The following is a 12,211-nucleotide window of genomic DNA, read 5'->3' as shown; positions in this document are numbered from 1 at the left end:
CCTGTTGTAACTGCCACCTCCCGTCATCTCGCCTTACATCCCCCCCGCCCATCACCACCGCCACCAAGGGAACACGAGATATGGGTCTGCAGGACTTGAGGTTGCTCTGCAGCCACTAGTCACAAGACCGGAGACGTGGTGTAGGCAGGACGGGGTATGGGTGAGAACGGAGCTGGGGACGAGAGTAACTGCTGTGCAAGAAGGGGCGGGCAAAGTATGTAGCAGAGAACAGGAGCTCGCGTCACGTCGAGACGCGCGGGAATAAGAGCGCATGCGTCACGACGTCTCGGTCGGGGTGGCGAGCGTTGGTGCTTGGACTGCCGGGCTGGCGGGACTTGGGCGGGGAGCGGGCGGGGCGAGGAGCGCGGAAGTGGGGGCGGAGCCTGCAAGGGGCAGTCTCGCTTAGTCCTCTGGTTTTACGGTCGCCTAGCAACGGTGTGCTTGTTCCGGGTTCTTGAAAAAGCCTGGGCTGCGCCCCCTCTCCGGATGTCGGTCCAGGTGAGGAGCAAATCCGGAAGCCCCAAGCCCTGTGTTCACCATTCCAGTGTTGAGGGCTCTGTAGCAGTACTAGAGGAAAGTACTATTTTGTTCATCGCTTACTTTTTCTCACTGCATCTCTCACGGAGTCGGGACCTTCCTTGGGTCTGAAAAGAGAAAGAAAAGAGTGAGACTACTCACAAAGTAAGTCCCCCCGATCCCCGCGCCCCCAGACACCTAGTTCTCCATTGTGCACGCACTGTGCAGAACACTTTGCAAGTATTAGTACCCATAGGTCAGGACCACGGTTACCACTCCCTGAGCAACAGAGAACTCTGCCCGAGGTTACGTGGCTGTAAAGTGATAAGAGGCTGGACTCGAATTTCCCAGTTAGTAAGTTAACCTACACTGCCACTATTGCGAGCCACCTGAGACCAGTCTCCTCTTAAAGAAACCTTTCACACCTTCAAACATTGGACTTACAAGTTCCAAACTTGCCTTGTTGCTTTTTTCTAAGTACATCGGTCTGACTTGCTCTTGATTTCAAGCTGAATGTAAGAGGAGCTAGTACTAATTTTTGTTCATATGTCATCCGTTTAATGGCAGGCTCTAGAATTTTGCCAGGACTATGGACATATGTGCAGCCTTTGTTTTTTCTCATTATTTAAAACCGGAACCTAGATTCCAGCCTTCTGGCATATATTCTGTGGTTTTGTGACTTATGAGAAGAAATATATGTGGTTGGTCTTTGTCTAGTTTCTGACACCAAGCTTCTAAAATCTTTGGAATTTCACAAGTGACAAGAGCACAAGTTAGATCTTTGGTTCTGATACTTGGCGTCTGACACTCAGTTCCTGACAGAGAGCCCCAGAAATCCTTGAAATTTCCTAGGAGATAGGAGTGTCATTTGTTCCAAGGAAGCAACTTTGGATGGGCTCCTGGACAGCTTCTGGATGGGAGATGGTCGTTGGAAAGACCAAGACACAATAAGAAGCTTGGAATTTTTAGCGCCCCCCCCCCCACATTCTCTTGAGGTGAGAGAAGGGTTGAAAATGGAGTTAATGATAAGTCATGCCTAAGTGATGAAGCATGCATTAAAATCCCTGTAGCGGGGGGTTCAGAGAGCTTCCAGCTTGGTGAACACATCCATATCTCAGAAGGGTGCCACACCCCAACTCCAGGAGGACAAAAGCTCCTGTGCTCAGGACCCTCCCAGCCCTTGACCTCCCTATCTCATCTGACATTCATTTGTATCCTTTAATAAACTAATAAACATAAGTAAGTGTTTCCCTGAGATCTGTGAGCTGCTCTAGCAGGGAATCAAATCCAAGGGGAAGGATATCATGGGAACCTCCAAGTAGAACAGAAACTGTGAGTAACTTGGGGACCTACTACTTGCATTTGGTGTCTGAAGCAGAGTCAGTCTCATGGTACCTGGCCCCTAACCTGTGGGGTCTGATGCTATCTTCAGGTTATGTCAGAACTGAGTTAAATTGTAGGACAACCAACTGGTGTCACAGAGCACTGCTTGGTGAACACCTCCATACATTTGGTGTCAGAAGTGAAGTGTTCTGTATGAGTAGTAAAGAAGACACACAGGATAAAAGACTGGATTTTTCTAGTACATAAATGGATCTGACTTGCTTTTGACTTCAGGCTGAATCCAAGAGGAGCTACTATTAATTTTAAGAGTTTATATGTCATGCATGTAATGATATGTTCTAGAATCTTGCCAGTGCTGTGGATGGATTTGTAGCCTCTGATTTTCCCCCTTTTTGAAAACTGTCTTCTGGAATATCTTCTATCCACATGAGTTCTCTAGATTACTAGCAGTGACCAATTTACATGTTTTCAGTACTGGGAAAGTAAATAGTTGCTAGGTCAGGAATCTTGAAATGACTTTTCTATTTGGAAAGATGTCATAGTATTAGAAACAGTCTTAAAACAAAATTTATATTGTTGATACACTCAAATAATACAGATCCACAAATAAGTTCCTGATCTTTGCACAACCCCAGACTTACTCCAACCAGCTGTCTTTCTCATCAATAATGACTCCATTTCATTTTCTCAGTCCAGAATGCCAAGAGCCATCCTCATCCTCCTCTCTCACATTCTGTACCCTATCTGGAAGTCCTGTTGGCTATATCTTCAAACTATGTCTAGGGTTCAACACCTCAGTATTCTCACAACCACCTTCATTTCACACCTAAACAATGAGGTTCCTCTGCTCTTCCTTGCCTCCTCCAGTAGCTTAATCTTCACATTGCAGCCAGAGGGATCCTGGTATTACTCTGCCTAAAACCCCACAGGGCTCCCCAGTTCACTTAGAATAAAAAGCCAAAGTCCTTACAGTAGCCTATAGAGCCCAACACCAACTAGCCTGCTTACCCCTAACTTGCTCTCCCTTTCCTTACTCTGTGTCAGCCACACTACCATCATTGCTATTCCTTGAACCCATCTCAGGGCCTTTGCACTAGCTGTTCTCTCTGCTTGTAAAGCTCTTCGCATATTTTCATTACTCTTTCAAACCTTTTCTCAAATGTCACCTTCTCAGTGAGACCTTCCCTGACCAACCTATTTAACCCCTGTGCATTTGCCCACAGCATTACCAGTCGCCCTTACCCTGCTCCATTTGTTTGGTAGCATTCGTTTATCAAATCCCAACATATTTATCAGGCTTACTACTTACTGTCTCTCCCTGCTAGAATATCAGTTCCATGAGGGAAGGCTTATTTGGCTGCTTTATTCCTTGCTGTATCCCAAATGCCTGGAGGAGAGCCATGTGCCTGGCCCTTAGTAGGTGCTCAACAAACATTTATGGAATAAATGAGCTTGAACAACTATTTTCATAATGGAGTATTCTTATGCAGACCTCTTTCACCGGCAGATATATGAACATACTGATAAGCATAGTATGCATTATGGTATTTTGTCACTGTACCATAGAACTATCATGTTTCTAAATATTTTCAAAATTGTTAACCACTTTTGCTTTTTAAATATACTTAGACTTTTTCATGCTTTTTACAATAAGTCAAACAATAGAGTTGTGCAGAGAGAAAGTTAATTATCTTCCTACCTTCACTAATCGCTCCCTGCTAAAAAGAACCACTTTTTTTTTTTTTTTTCTTTTTTTGGCTGCCCCGCAGCAAATGTTGTTTCAGGGCCAGGGATCAGATCCAAGCCATAGTTGGAGCCTAAGCCACAGCTGCAGCAATGCCTGATTCTTAGCCCCCTGTGCCAGGAGGGGATCAAAAATGCATCCCAGCGCTCCCAAGACTTTGCTGATCCTATTGCACCACAGCAAGAACTCCTGAACCACCCTTAAATTTAATGGAGATCTTTCCAAATATTTTCTTTATACACACATATGCATATGTAACAGGTACAGATTTCACAGTTCAAAGACAAGTATGCCTGAATTGTAACTTTATTTTCTATAACACAAGGCAGTTTCTATTTTAGACCTCATTCCCTCTGATGGCGGAAAAACTAAATTAATTCAAGATAAATGTTAGCACTTTATAGTTTGCTTATTTATTGGTGATCAGTTATAGTTTAATTCTGGTGAACTCTTTCTTTGCTCCTTCTACCTCATAATTACCACGTTTTTTAAAAAAATTATTGTGAAAGAAATATATATTCATTACAGAAGAATAGTAAATCATAAGCAAAATGCAAAAATAACCATCTGTAAAGCAGCCAGAAATCATCAATCTTTCCAGATTTGTTCTTTTTATATGTATATGCATATTTGAGATTGTATTATAATTAGCTTTTATTGCTTAATGCATTGCAAACATTTTTCCATGTCAAAAATATATTTCTTTGATATTTGTAATGACTGTGTGGTCTCCCATTATACAAATATACCATAATTATCATCCCTGTTTTTGTACATTTGGATTGTTTCCAACTTTTCCCTTTTGTGAAATTACTTGTAGCTAAATCTCTGTGCACATCCCTAATTATTTCCCTAGGATAAAATCCTGGAACTGTTGTCAAAATGTGCACTCATTGTTGAAAGCTTTTGATGCATGTTGTCAGCAGATGTACAGAAAGGTGTCACTGCTTTGACTCTAGCAGGCAGGAGGGTCCTTTTCTTCACACCCAGCCAGCACTTTCTTAAGTCTTCCCCTATTACCTTGTTTATCATTGTTTTCTTGACTCTTTTCACAAATATGTTTTTTCAGATGTATATTTTCCAGATAATAATTATTTTGGATTCATTTTAGAAACTAGATATTCTTTTATAATTTAATGGGCTTCTCCCTGCCTTGGCAAGTATTCTTTGTACTGATTTTAGTTTAGAGTCTGATAGGTGCAAAAGTCAGTTTGTCACATGTCCTTTTATTCAAGTATCAAAAATTTTAAATTCTAACTCATAAAGAAATAGCCAAACTCATTTTCTCCCTTTTTCATATTGTACCTTTTAGCAACTTCTGACCCACTGGATGCATTTCCAACACTCTTCCCCTTTGACTCCCACGCCTCTACCCTCTCCTGGGTGTCCTCCTCCCTCTCTGACCACTCCTCCTCAGCCTTCCTAACTAGCTTCTTCCTCCTCCCTCCTATTCTCTACCCAACACTTTCATTTTAGGTGATCAATCCCACAGAAGCCACTTGGCTTCCATCATCAACTCTGTATCAGAGACACCCAAATAAGTTCCTCAAACCCCTTCTTCTTCATCCCCTGGGCTGCTCTGATTTCCATGGATTGGGGAGATTTGGTTTCCTTCTCCAAGGCTCAGATGGTGAAATCTGCCCTTCATTCCTGACAAGGCATTCATGAGGATCAAATGAAATCAAGGCTGTGGGAACCCTTTTAAAACTGAAAAGAGCTATGTAAATATCTATGGTGTTTAGTAGAAGTTTCCAGAGAGCATTCAGAAGGTGCCAGAGTGCTATTTGTATTTAGTTTTCGGGAGAGAACCCCTCAATGCCCTTTCCATCTGAGAATAAAGAAAACCCAGAGCATCCCCTCCTCGCTACCAGGAAGCTGCTCCTGTTTCTCATCTGAGCCTTTTTCAAGGTTCTCAAAGTATGATCATGTCATAGAGAAAGCTAGTCTGCTTTTAAACACCTTTCTTTAACATTATAAGTTATGATGATCACTGGGTTGGTTGATTTTTAAATCTGTGAATTTTTGCATTTAAACCAGGAACAGTATTCTCTTAGATCAACTCCATCAGCAGGGGTCGTCCAGTTACCTAGTGAATATTTGAAACCTTGGATACTGATGCCAGGAAACTGGGTTTTCCTGTACTGGGCCTCCACTGGTGGGAGCAGTGGGAGAGAGGAGGAGACGAGAAGGGAGCAGTCAAGGGAGAACAGTCTGAAATAGAATTGTCTTTTGCCTTTAGAATTTATGGGTCCCAGGGAGAGTGGAGACTGGTTCTCAAGAAAGAACAAACAAACTTACAAGTAAAACACTGAAGAAAATTCAGAAGCGCTGATGTAAAGAATGAAGTGTTTAGGATTTCCGTTTGTGGGGCAGTGGGATCAGGAGTTGTCTTTGCAGCAAGGGGGTGAAGGTCCAATCTGGGGCCAGCACAGTGGGTTAAGCTGCAGCTGTGGCTTGGATCTGATCCCCAGCCCAGGAATTCCATAATCCATGGGGCGGCCAAAAAAAAAAAAAAGTGTTTAAAGAGATGTAAAATTAATTAGGAATACTTTCTGTGGGTAGGTGGCTCACCAGCAAGGTCTTGAAGGGAACCAGAAGGAGAGAGGAACTCCTAGTTTAGGGGTCATAAATCCTTTACTTCAAGCAGAGCCAAACTCAAATACTTCCGATCCTTATCATCTAAGCTGGGCCTAGTGTTGGAACCGTGGATGTTTGTTCTGATTGCAGTGACCAGGTTCACACACCCTGACCAAGTCTTTTAAAACATATCCTCATGTAGGAGCAGTTGAAAAGTAATTGGGGGAAATTACAACTATTACCATTACAATTATAACTAGTACTCGCAAACCAAAATTATAACCATATCATTGTTCCTTTATCTTTTATGAAATGGGTTTTAAATCAGAATAACTATTTCCTATTGTTAGAAACATTTAAATACTTGTTAGTAATAGTCTTTATTAATCATAAAAGGGAAACACAGGTCTTTGAAAGTGCCCTCTCTCATCTTTTGCTAGGTGTATGGTTCACTGTTTTCCACCTTATTTTGAGACAAAGGTATGGTACACATATCTCTCCCATCCACCCACTCCTCAATACTAGGCTCCTCCAGAATAGTGGAACAACTTAAGAACAATCCCACACTCCCAGGAAATACACATTAGATATCATCTGGAAACTGTTCTAGGAAAAAAAAATTAAGAGGCCGCCAAATTCTGGGAGTTAATAATACACTCCTTCCTGTGCCTACCACCTCCCATGTGTCTCACTGCTATATGGCAGTCACCTCTGCATTGTGTCCTGCACTGATTCATTCCTAGTTACTGTTAAAGGACTGACCTTTTCAGATGATTGGCCTTTCTAAATAAATCAGACCCCTTTGAGGTCATGTCTGGGGGAATGCAGAATTTGCTTGCATTCTGACATGCCTACTTGAGTGGGTGAAAAACAATTGGAATTTCAGTAGAGAATTGGGTGTGATGTATGAAATGGATCACATTACTTAGCTTCAAGCCAGAGTGAGAATATTTCAAGAAAAAATTCTGATTTATTATTTTTCTGGGCCTTGTTAGTACCTGAAACACCAGAGGCAATTTATTCCAGGGAAGAGAGAAGGGGTGGTAGATGTTAGCAACATACCGACTACAGATTCATCTGTTACCAACCAGAGTCCTTGGCCTTTCTAATCAATAGAAATTGATAAGAGGCCAAACTAGAAATTCAGCCAAGGCTTTATTGGGTCTTGGAAGGAGAGGAGAAACCAAAAACAAGCAACACTTGCTCACTCCTCAAGGTGGGTCAAGCTGGTTCTTTGTATGGGGTGAAGATAGGGGTGGGGCCAGAGGGGTGGCTTAAGTGGTTTGCCCACCCCTTTGGTGGTGCTGTCTGTGTGCAGGGGCATATACACTATCCTGTTTTTGCTTCTAGCTCCTCAGAAGTAGCAGTTGGGTTTTTGGTTTTTTTGTACCATAATTTGCCCCAACAGCTGTATGCACACAACTATTTGTAGTCCCTTGCAGTTTCTTTGTATTTTGCTGCTGGGGAAACAGGGAGACATTTGTCCAGGTGCAAGCACTGCAGCAAAGGGTCCTAGGTCCCAGGTCCCATCCTGTCTCATCCCTTCCCTCAGCTTGAGGGTGCCATGCTTCTTTCTCCACACACCAAGATCCTCAGAAGTCTTCTATTACCAGCTTAAATGCCACTCCCTCCTTGAAACCTCAGTAGCTATCAGGACTGATTCTTCCTTGCTTTGTTGTGGTACAGTTTTCCTCTAACTCCTTTCCTTGTCCCTCAGTTCCACCTCACCCCCAGCAGTATCTTGAGACTCCACTGGAGGATATAGTAAATATCAGCAGCAGGATATAGTAAATATCAGCAGTCACAGAGGAAACCAAAGTTTCAGTGACATCAAAATCATAAAATGGGAAGCAAAGTAAAAAAAAATCTATATATTTTTTTTAAAGAATGTTTTTGAGTCTAAAGAATGTTTTTGAGTCTGTACCTTTCAGGCTAAAGCAAGCAGATATTGAAAGCAGTTAACATACTTGAAAAACAGGGTAACCACAAGTCAAAACCAAACAATACATTCACAAAAACTAAAAAGGACACAAGCATAAAATAAAGGAAATCATCCAAACAAAAGAAAGGAACAAAGGAGACACAAAGAATCAACTGCAAAACAAGGTTTAAAATGGGGATAAATACATATTTATCCATAATTACCTTAAATGTCAATGGACTGAGTGCTCCAATCAAAAGACTTAGAGTGGCAGACTGGTTAAAAAAGCAAGACCTTACAATGTGCTGCCTACAAGAGGTTCACCTTAGGGCAGAAGACACATAAAAATTCAAAGTGAGGAGATGGAAAAAGATATTTCATGTGAACAGAAAAGTCAGGAAGGTGGGAGATGCAATATTCATATCAGACAAAATAGATTTTAAAACAAAGACCATAAAGGAAGACAAAGAATGACACTATTTAATGATAAAAGGAACGATTCAAGAAGAGGATATTACACTCGTCAATACATATGCCCCTAATATAGGAGCGCTCAAATACATACGACAAATAGTAACAGACATAAAAGAGAAAATCGATGGGAATACAATAATAGTAGGAGACTAATACCCCACTCACATCAATGGACAGATCTTTGAGATAGTAAATCAGACAACAGAGATCCTAAATGATACAATAGAAAAGTTAGACTTAATCGATATTTTCAGGACATTACAGCCACACGAGAATATACATTCTTTTCAAGTGCACATGGAACATTCTCAAGGATTGACTATGTACTGGGGCCCAAAACTAACTTGAACAAATTTTAGAGTATATAAATTATTTCAAGCATATTCTTTTTTTTTTTTTTTTGTCTTTTTGTTGTTGTTGTTGTTGTTGCTATTTCTTGGGCCGCTCCCGCGGCATATGGAGGTTCCCAGGCTAGGGGTCTAGTTGGAGCTGTAGCCACTGGCCTACGCCAGAGCCACAGCAATGTGGGATCCGAGCCGCGTCTGCAACCTACACCACAGCTCACGGCAATGCTGGATCGTTAACCCACTGAGCAAGGGCAGGGATTGAACCCACAACCTCATGGTTCCTAGTCGGATTCGTTAACCACTGCGCCACGACGGGAACTCCTCAAGCATATTCTTTATCCACAATGGCATGAAACTAGAAATTAACCACAGGAAAGGAAATGAAACTGACTACATGAAGACTAAACAACATGCTACTACAAAACCAATGGATCAATGAGGAAATCAAATGAGAAATTAAAAAATAACGAGACAAATGACAATGAAAACACAACTATTCAAACTATGGGATGCCACAAAAGCAGTTCTTAGAGGAAAGTTTGTAATGATACAGGCCTTCCTTAAAAAAGAAGAAAAATCTCAAATCAACAAGTTAACCTACAACCCAAAAGAATTAGAAAAAGAAACAACAACAACAAACAACACCTAAAGTCAGGAGAAGGAAGGCAATCGTAAAGATCAGAGGGAAAATCAGTAAAATAGGAATTTAAAAATTAATAGAAAGATCAACAATGCCAAGAGCTGGTAATTTGAAATGTAAACAAAATTGGCAAACCTCTGGCCAGACTCACCAAGAAGAGGAGAGGAAGAACTCAAATAAAATAAGAAATGAAAAAGGAGACATCTCAATGGATACTGCAGAAATACAAAGAACATAAAAGAGTACTATGAACAATTATATGCCAACAAATTTGACAACCTAGAAGAAATGGACAACTTTTTAAAGACATAGAGCCCACCAAAACTGAATCAAGAAGAGATAGATCAACTGAACAGAGCAATCACTAGAAACAAAATTGAATATATAATAATAATAATAAAAAAAAACACTCCTTACAAACAAAAGTCCAGGACTAGATGGCCTCACAGGCAAATTTTACCAAAAATACAAAGAAGAACTTATACCCATCCATCTTAAACTTTTCTAAAATGTTGAAGGAGAAGGAACACTCCCAAAGATATTCTATGAAGCCACAATCACCCTAATACTGGAACCAGACAAAGATATTACCAAAAAAAGAAAATCATAGGCCAGTATCTTTGATGAATATAGATGTAAAAATTCTCAACAGACTTTTAGTCCACCAAATGCAACAACACATAAAAAAGATCATATGCTATGATCAAGTGAGACTCATCCCAGGTTCACAAGGATGGTTCAACACATGCACATCAATCAACATCATACACCACATGAGCAAAAGAAAAATTAAAAACCACATGATCATCTCAATAGATACAGAAAAAGCATTTGATAAAATACAATATCCATTCATGATAAAAACTTTTACCAAAGTGGGTATAGAGGGAACATTCCTTAAAATAATCAAAGACATTTATGACAAACCCATAGTGAATATACTATGCAATGGAGAAAATCTGAAAGCCTTCCCACTAAAATCCAGAACAAGACAAATATGCCCACTCTCACCACTTTTATTTAACATAGTATTTGAAATAGCCACAGCAATCAGGCAAACAAAAGAAATAAATGTATCCAGTTTGGAAGAGAGGAGGTAAAATTGTCACTACATGCAGATGACATGATATTATTTACAGAAAACCCTAAAGACTCCACACAAAATCTACTCGAACTGGAGTTACTGTTGCAGCACAGTGGTTAGCAAATCCAACTAGGAATCATGAGGTTGTGGGTTCAATCCCTGGCCTCGTTCAGTGGTTTAAGGATCTGGTGTTGCCATGAGCTATGGTGTAGTTTGCAAGATGTGGTTCAGATCCCACATTGCTGTGGCTCTGGTGTAGGCAGTGGCTACAGCTCCAATTAGACCCCTAGCCTGGGAACCTCCATATGCCGTGGATGCGGCCCTAGAAAAGACAAAACAACAACAACAAAAAACTACTTGAACTGACCAATGAGTTCAGCAAAGTAGAAGGATACAAGATTAACGTTCAGAAATCAGTTGCTTTTCTGCATACTAACAATGAAATATTAAAAAGGAGTATAAAAATACAATACCATTTAAAATTGCACTGCAAAAAATATATACCTAGGAATAAACCTGATGAAGGAGGTGAAAGACTTATATGCTGATAATTATAAAACATTAATCAAGGAAATAAAAGATGATTCAAAGAAATGGAAAGATATCCCATGCTCCTCGATTAGAAGAATTAATATCATTAAAATGACCATACTACCCAAAGTAATCTATAGTTCAATGCAATCCCTATCAAATTACCCATGATATTTTTCAAAGAACTAGAACAAACAATCCAAAAATGTATATGGAACCATAAAAGACCCAGAATTGCCAAAGCAATCCTGAGGAAGAAAAACCAAGCAGGAGGTATAACTCTCCCAGACTTCAGGCAATATTACAAAGCCACAGTAATCAAGATGGTGTGATACTGGTACCAAAACAGACATAGAGAACAAATAGAGAACAGAATAGAGAACCTAGAAATAAACCCAGACACCTATGGTCAATTAATCTTTGATAAAGGAGTAAAGAATATAAAATGGGAAAAAGTCTCTTCAGTGGAGCTGCGAAAACTGGACAGCTGCATATAAATCAGTGAAGCTAGAACACACCCTTACACTATGGACAAAAATAAACTCAAAATGGCTTGAGGACCTAAACATAAGACAAGACACCATTACACTCCTAGAAGAGAACATAGGCAAAACATTCTCTGAAATCAACTGCAGAAATGTTTTCTTAGGTTACTCTCCCAAGGCAATAGCAATAAAAACAAAAATAAACCAATGGGACTTAATCAAACTTGCAAGCTTTTTAGCAGCAAAGGAAATCATGAAAAAAAAGACAACCTACAGAATGGGAGTAAATAGTTGCAAACGCTACAACAATGGCTTAATCTCCAAAATATACATATCACTAATGCAGCTCAACAGCAAAAACAAAACCAAACACCCAATTGAAAAATGAGCAGAGGACCTAAATAGACATTTCTCCAAAGAAGACATATGGATGGCAACAGGCCCATGAAAAAATGCTCAACATCACTAATTATTAGAGAAATGCAAATCAAAGCTACGATGAGGTACCACCTCACACCAGTCAGAATGGCTATCATTAATAATAAGTC

At 40.3% G+C, this 12,211-nt stretch overlaps 1 long non-coding RNA gene across 2 annotated transcripts in view; it reads left to right on the top strand.

The window, feature by feature from the left end:
* Positions 1 to 443: 443 nt before the first annotated feature.
* LOC102164181 (uncharacterized) overlaps positions 444 to 12,211 on the top strand; it is a 53,052-nt gene continuing 41,284 nt past the window's right edge. Inside the window, exon 1 of one of the 2 annotated variants that reach the window (XR_002341589.2) lies at positions 444 to 681. This is a non-coding gene — a long non-coding RNA (uncharacterized LOC102164181). The remainder of the gene's footprint in view (positions 682 to 12,211) is intronic. The other variant, XR_014837399.1, reaches the window with a different exon arrangement.

This window comes from Sus scrofa, chromosome 2, assembly GCF_054392235.1.
Source record: "Sus scrofa isolate SSC_HxYL_T2T_F1_AM1 chromosome 2, Sscrofa_HxYL_maternal_Yorkshire_Landrace_v2.0, whole genome shotgun sequence".
Taxonomy (NCBI): domain Eukaryota; kingdom Metazoa; phylum Chordata; class Mammalia; order Artiodactyla; family Suidae; genus Sus; species Sus scrofa.
The sequence above is the reverse complement of the archived record's forward strand: the minus strand, read 5'-3'. Positions and strand labels throughout refer to the sequence as shown.